Consider the following 5921-nt stretch of genomic DNA (forward strand, 5'->3'; position numbering starts at 1 on the left):
TAATGTGACAATAATGTTCGATGTTATGATGTCCGGAGATATACCGAGGAAATCTTTCGAATCGTTGATTCTTGATAAATTGAAATACGATAGGAACTTCGTCATCCTTTGTTGATTTTTTAGGTGTTTTTAAAGAGGAATCAACACGTTATGAAGTGGAAATATATCGATCGATAGTATCGATGGTTTGTGGTTCCAAAAAATATCATCGATGTTTTAAAACTGTTGGGCCCTGCACACGGTCAGTAATTACCACGAAATTCGGAACGCAATCCATATTGATAGATTGATGGAGCGCGCACAAATGCTACTGTTCAATATTTATCAGGTCAGCATTTGCATATTTTTTGTGCTGAACGCTTATTATGACGCAAGAAAATATTTTTATTTGTACGTATAATTTACAGATAATGCATTCCACAATTATTTAAAAATTTCCAATGTTAATTAAAATTTCTTCAATTTGTTTTGAAAGGCTTTAAGCAACGAGAGTAAAGGCAGAGCGAATACGTTTTCGATATTCGCGTTATGAGAGTAAAAGATGTACTGACAAAATGTATAGATCGCGTTTTGAAAGTGCTACTCGTTCAATATTTATTGACGGTATTGCGATCCGCGATCCAGATTTCAAAATTTTTTAGAAATTTTGAGGTATGGATCACGATCCATGAACCAATTAGAACAGATCTGACCGGTTGAGAAGCGGCCATTTGTAATAGCAATTGAGAATAAAGTGTGTGACGTTCGTAATTTTGAAGTTTGTTATTTCTGTTTTGTTTCTTTCTTTATGTGTATTTTGTCGGTGGTTTATTTCAGTGATTTTTAAGCGATTTCCAATAAATTTTTTGTGCAAATGAAATTAAAATTAAGTGCGCGGTGATTGCTTGCAAAAACACGTACAAAAATAATAAATTGGTTAGCACAAACATGTGCTACAAAATGGTTTGCATTTTTTTCTTTATGCTTCGTCTTCATATTCTTTGTTTACTTTTCAAAAAAAATAACATGGCGCCGAAATTACAAACGTCAACCAGAAGAATACTTGTTTCTCTTGCTTCATCTTGTCAGATCTTGTGTAGTTGGATCATGATCACGATCCATCATACTGTATGCTACACCGTCAATAAATATCGCGATACTTGGATCACGTCAATAAATACTGACCGTGTGACACGGCCCATTGGCGGATATTCAGAGCAGCGTTGCCGTTTTGTGGCTAATTCCCCAAATTGGGCGAAACTATATTTTTTGTGGGTAATGTTTTGAGAACGATAAGTTGTGGAGAAATTTGTGGATTTGCTCGCCAGAAATGCAGAATAACTACAATTCTCAAACTAAAAAAATTCATATGGGGATTGATAGAAACAACAACTACAACAAGTATTGATATACATATTTATACAAATACCTCTTATAGTTTTCACAAAAATGCAATTAATGTGGAATAAAACTCCTTTGTCTTAAATCACCTTATTAAGGATTTATAAATATAGTCAAAAGGGATACATTATGAAAAATCTTCAACTTGGTATACGTATTTTGGTGTCATTCAATAGAGAATCTAATTCTCCTTAAATTGATATACATATTTATACATATACCTTTATAATCCATAAGTGCGACCTACGCAGAAAGGGGTTGTCTGCAAAAGGTGTTCAGCGCCTTTTCTTCGCAACACGGAAAGAGAATTCTACTTAGTGAGGGTTGTAATCCATAAGTTCGGTCGAAGGCCGCCTACGCAGAAAGAAGTTCTGCGCAGAAAATACTTCGCCCTCCTTTTCCGACAATACAGAAAGGAGAACTCTATTTTAGGTTAGGGATTATACTAAGTGCGGCCAAAGGCCGCCAACTCAGAAAGGTGTTCAGCCCCTTTTCGTCGCAACACAGAAAGAGAATTCTAGTTAGTGAGGGTTGTAATCCATAAGTTCTTTCGAAGGCCGCCTACGCAGAAAGAAGTTCTGCGTTGAAAATACTTCGCCCTCGTTTTCCGACAATACAGAAAGGAGAACTCTAGTTAGTGAGGGTAACAATCCATAAGTGCGGCCGAAAGCCGCCTACGCAGAAAGAAGTTATATGCAAAAACACTGTATACTTTTTTCCACATTAATTCGATTCTTGTGAAAACTATAAAAGGTGTATATGTTATGTATATCAGATTCAGGGCAGGTTACTCAATGTCTGGTTAACACTAATCTGCGGTTAAATTTCGTTATCGACGTCTTCGGCTCCATACATATAACATTGTGTCGGTAACGTCGATAACGATGTTTTACCTGTAGTTAGTGTTAACCAGACATTGAGTAACCGGCCCTAAAGAGATATAATTCTCTATTGAATGACCATCTTTAAAATTCATGAACAAGTTTTCGAGAAATGATTTAAAAAAATGCCTAATTTGAATTTTGACCTTTAATAATTGTTGTAGTTGTTGTTTCCAAAAAAAAAATATACCACTACGCTCACCTCAAAGATCTCTATCGATCCACATATGCATTTTTTAAATTGAGAATTGTATTCTGCATTTGTTCCGAAGAGCTAAATTTAACAAAAGTTTTTCGTTAATAACTTTTAAATTCCTAATAATATTAATCTTCCGCCCCCGGATTGTTGATACGGGGTCCGAAGCGCGTCGATTGATACCCCTCCCGAAATTTTCGGACCTTTTTTAGCAGTTGTACCCTATACTAGAGAAGTACCATTAATGAGCAAATTGGCATAGATGCAGAATACCCACAATTCTCAAATTAAAAAGTTTATATGGGTATCGTAAGAGATCATTGAGGTGAGCGTAGCGGTATATTATTTTTGGGAAACAACAACTACAACAATTACTAAAGGTCAAAGTTCAAATTAAGCCTTTTTTTAAATCAATATTTCTCGAAAACCCCTTTTTTCTCATTCGATAGAGAATTTCATTCTCTTTAATTTGATATCCATATTTATACATATATCTCTTAGGCTGCGTTCTCCAACCTCATTTAAGTGGAAATTAACTTTAATTTATTTTTTTATTTAATTCTCATTTAAATTATTTTCAGTTTTAATAAGCTCTTTATTTAATAACGTTTTCTTTTCTCGAAATAATGTTGCATTTATTCTGCCTCGTGGCAGGGCTGTCAAATGTTCGAGTTCTTTTCCTGCATTTTCGCTGAGTTGTTTGTTCTTTTCTCAACATGTTGCCCTCTGGCCCGACAAAAGTGCAACATTTTCTACCCCTGCCAAATCGTAAGGGTGAGCGTTGCCCAGCGGAGTTTTATTTATTTACAATTTTTATTTTTTATAAATAGAAATTTTGTTATAATGGATGTAATTCGCTTAATTTTATTAATCTCACTAAAAGAAATTGTGAATGATTTGGTGGATTCTTCCTCGTCCTCAACTGAGAATGAAATTGAAACGTTAGTTCTTGGAAGAAATTCACAGCCTAGAGTAAACATATTTGTGGAAGATGTTGTTAACTCTTATTCTGAGGCAGAGGTAAATAAACTAGTTTTAAATAAATTGAAAATTTTCTTAACAATCTGAAATTACAGTTCAAGAAAAACTTTCGCGTCAGTCGTGACCTTACCGAATATTTTGTCGCTAAATATTCTGCGAGCACATGGTTTACAACAAGGAACTACAAAGGAGGAAGACTGCAAACGCCAGCGGAATCTCATATGCTCGCATTTTTGTAGTAGGCTTAATGCAACGTTTAGAGAGAATCTTCATTTGAAAATATTTTATTTATTTGTATATTTATTTTTGTGTTTTTTATTAAGGTTTGCCGCAAATAAAACCACTTGCGGAGAAGTTGGAAATCTATTTGACATGTGGTTGTCAAATATGTATAATACCTTCAACAAAGTTTTGAACTTTCTTGTTAGGGATATCGCGCCGGAAGCAATAAAGTTTCCCAATAAAACCCATGAAAAAGAAGTCATCGCAAAAGCATTTGAAAATGTAAATATTATTCGATAACCTCCTAATTGTCTCATTATTTAAATATTGTGTAAATTGTAGATACCTGGATTCCCGAATGTCTTGGGTTGCATAGATGGAAGTTTCATCTCTAGTAGAAAGCCAAAAAATAAAATACGGTCCACTTATACGAACAGACACGATTGCTATCCATCACTCTGCAAGGCATATGCGATTCGAGGTTACGTTTCTTGGATGTATTCACTGGAGTGCCTAGCAAAATCCATGACGCAAGAGTTTTGAGATTGTCCTTCATTGGAAAGGAATTATCAAGTGCATGTGCACTTAAGAACCATTTGTTAGGTGACTCAGCGTATCCCCTAAGGGAGTACTTACTAACACCATACCGGGATTATGGAAATTTGACAGAAGCTGAAAAATTTTACAACATGAAATTTTGTCAAACCAGGGTGAAAATTTAAAATACTTTTGGTATGCTGAAATCAAGATTCCATCAGCTAATGCGTTTAGATTTCCACAATCTTCAGTCGATGGCAAAGTTTGTTATAGCGTGCTGCGCTTTTCATAATCTTTGCATTGAAAGAGAAGACGTTGTTGATTTCAGCATCATAGATGATGACATCGAAAATATTTCCACGGAAAGAGGCGATAGTAGAGAACAACTACTTTCACAATTAGGCCAGATTAAACGAAACGATGTTAAGAATCAGCTATACATTCAAAGAAACGTACAAATAAATTAACATTTTCATTTATTTACTTAAAATAGTTATAGTTCATATTTCTTAATTTACTTATTTACTTAAAATAGTTATAGCTCAATAGTGAATGTAAAAGGGTAAAAAAAAACATAAATACTTCTTAAAAATAAGGTACTTCAAGTCTTTTCATAAAATTTTCATAATATCGACATAAATTCATATATGTTCTACATACAGGCAGTTTCATTTCAATCACTCTTGACCGTTTTGCAACAAATTCGTAAGAACGTGCTGAATATTACTGAGCGACTCCATTTTCTCCCTATGACGTCTTTCTCGAGCCTCTTCCTTTCTTTTTGCTATTTCTAGCAGCGTCTCTTGGACCGATTTATTTTTTTCTACCTCCTTCGCCTTTGGACTTGGTGTACCCGTAACCTTCATTGTTATTGCTTGGCTGCTCATTTGTACTTCCGGCTCTATTGAGTCATCCATTGCGCTAATATTTTCCAGCTATTGTGCAAATTCTACTCTTTGCCTCTTAGCGCCAGACGTGTGGTTATTTTCAACCGCTGCTTTTCTCCTTTTCAGAATAGTTTTGTATCTTTCTTCACACTGTTTTGCTGTCCTACCCGCTATTTCTGTTGAGATCTTTTCCCACATTTCCTTCTTATTCCGAAGAGCCTTCATCGGTCCAATCTCCGTATCTGGCGTATCTGTCGAGGAGAAGCCGGGTCTCACTGTCTGACCACACTGCAACAAAAAACATATTGAATACTTGTTTTTCCACTTGGGCTACTTATGTATATTTTTGTACTTAGGGCGTGTGTGAATCGGTAACAAAGTTCTATGGGGAAAGCTGTTGAATAATATTTTTACTATGGTGAGACAGTTTTGCCAAAAATTTCACTAGCCTCATGAGCTACTGAAACTTTATTCACCTCATAGTTGTCAAAAATTTACTTGCCGCAAACTTTGTTACCGATTCACACACGCCCTTACTTTGTATACGTTTGAAGCTCGGGTTTTCAATTATTTGTTGCTCCATTTTAATATTGCGATAATTTTTAATAATATACTATATTTGTTCGTCGCTCTCAATCAAATAAATTTCAGTAGCAAACGAAAACAATTAAACAGCTGATCTGTAAAAGGGTGTAATTTTTTTTGTTCTTTTCTCACTGGTATAATGCAACCATTTCACAGGGCGTAGAGGAACATTTTCATAATGTTGCCATACAATCGGGCAACATTTTTTTCGAGAAAAGAAAACACCATAAGTGAGTAAAAAGTGGTTGTAAA

General features: G+C 35.0%; 2 pseudogenes; one reads left to right on the forward strand and one right to left on the reverse strand.

Moving 5' to 3' along the window:
• The first annotated feature begins 3300 nt into the window (after window positions 1-3300).
• Window positions 3301-4664, forward strand: LOC118749767 (annotated as a pseudogene).
• Window positions 4665-4874: 210 nt separating this feature from the next.
• On the reverse strand, window positions 4875-5667 carry LOC118749768 (annotated as a pseudogene).
• Between the last annotated feature and the right edge of the window lie 254 nt (window positions 5668-5921).

The sequence above is a fragment of the Rhagoletis pomonella genome, unplaced genomic scaffold, assembly GCF_013731165.1.
Source record: "Rhagoletis pomonella isolate Grant_MI unplaced genomic scaffold, Rhpom_1.0 Rhpom_scaffold_00046, whole genome shotgun sequence".
Lineage (NCBI taxonomy): Eukaryota > Metazoa > Arthropoda > Insecta > Diptera > Tephritidae > Rhagoletis > Rhagoletis pomonella.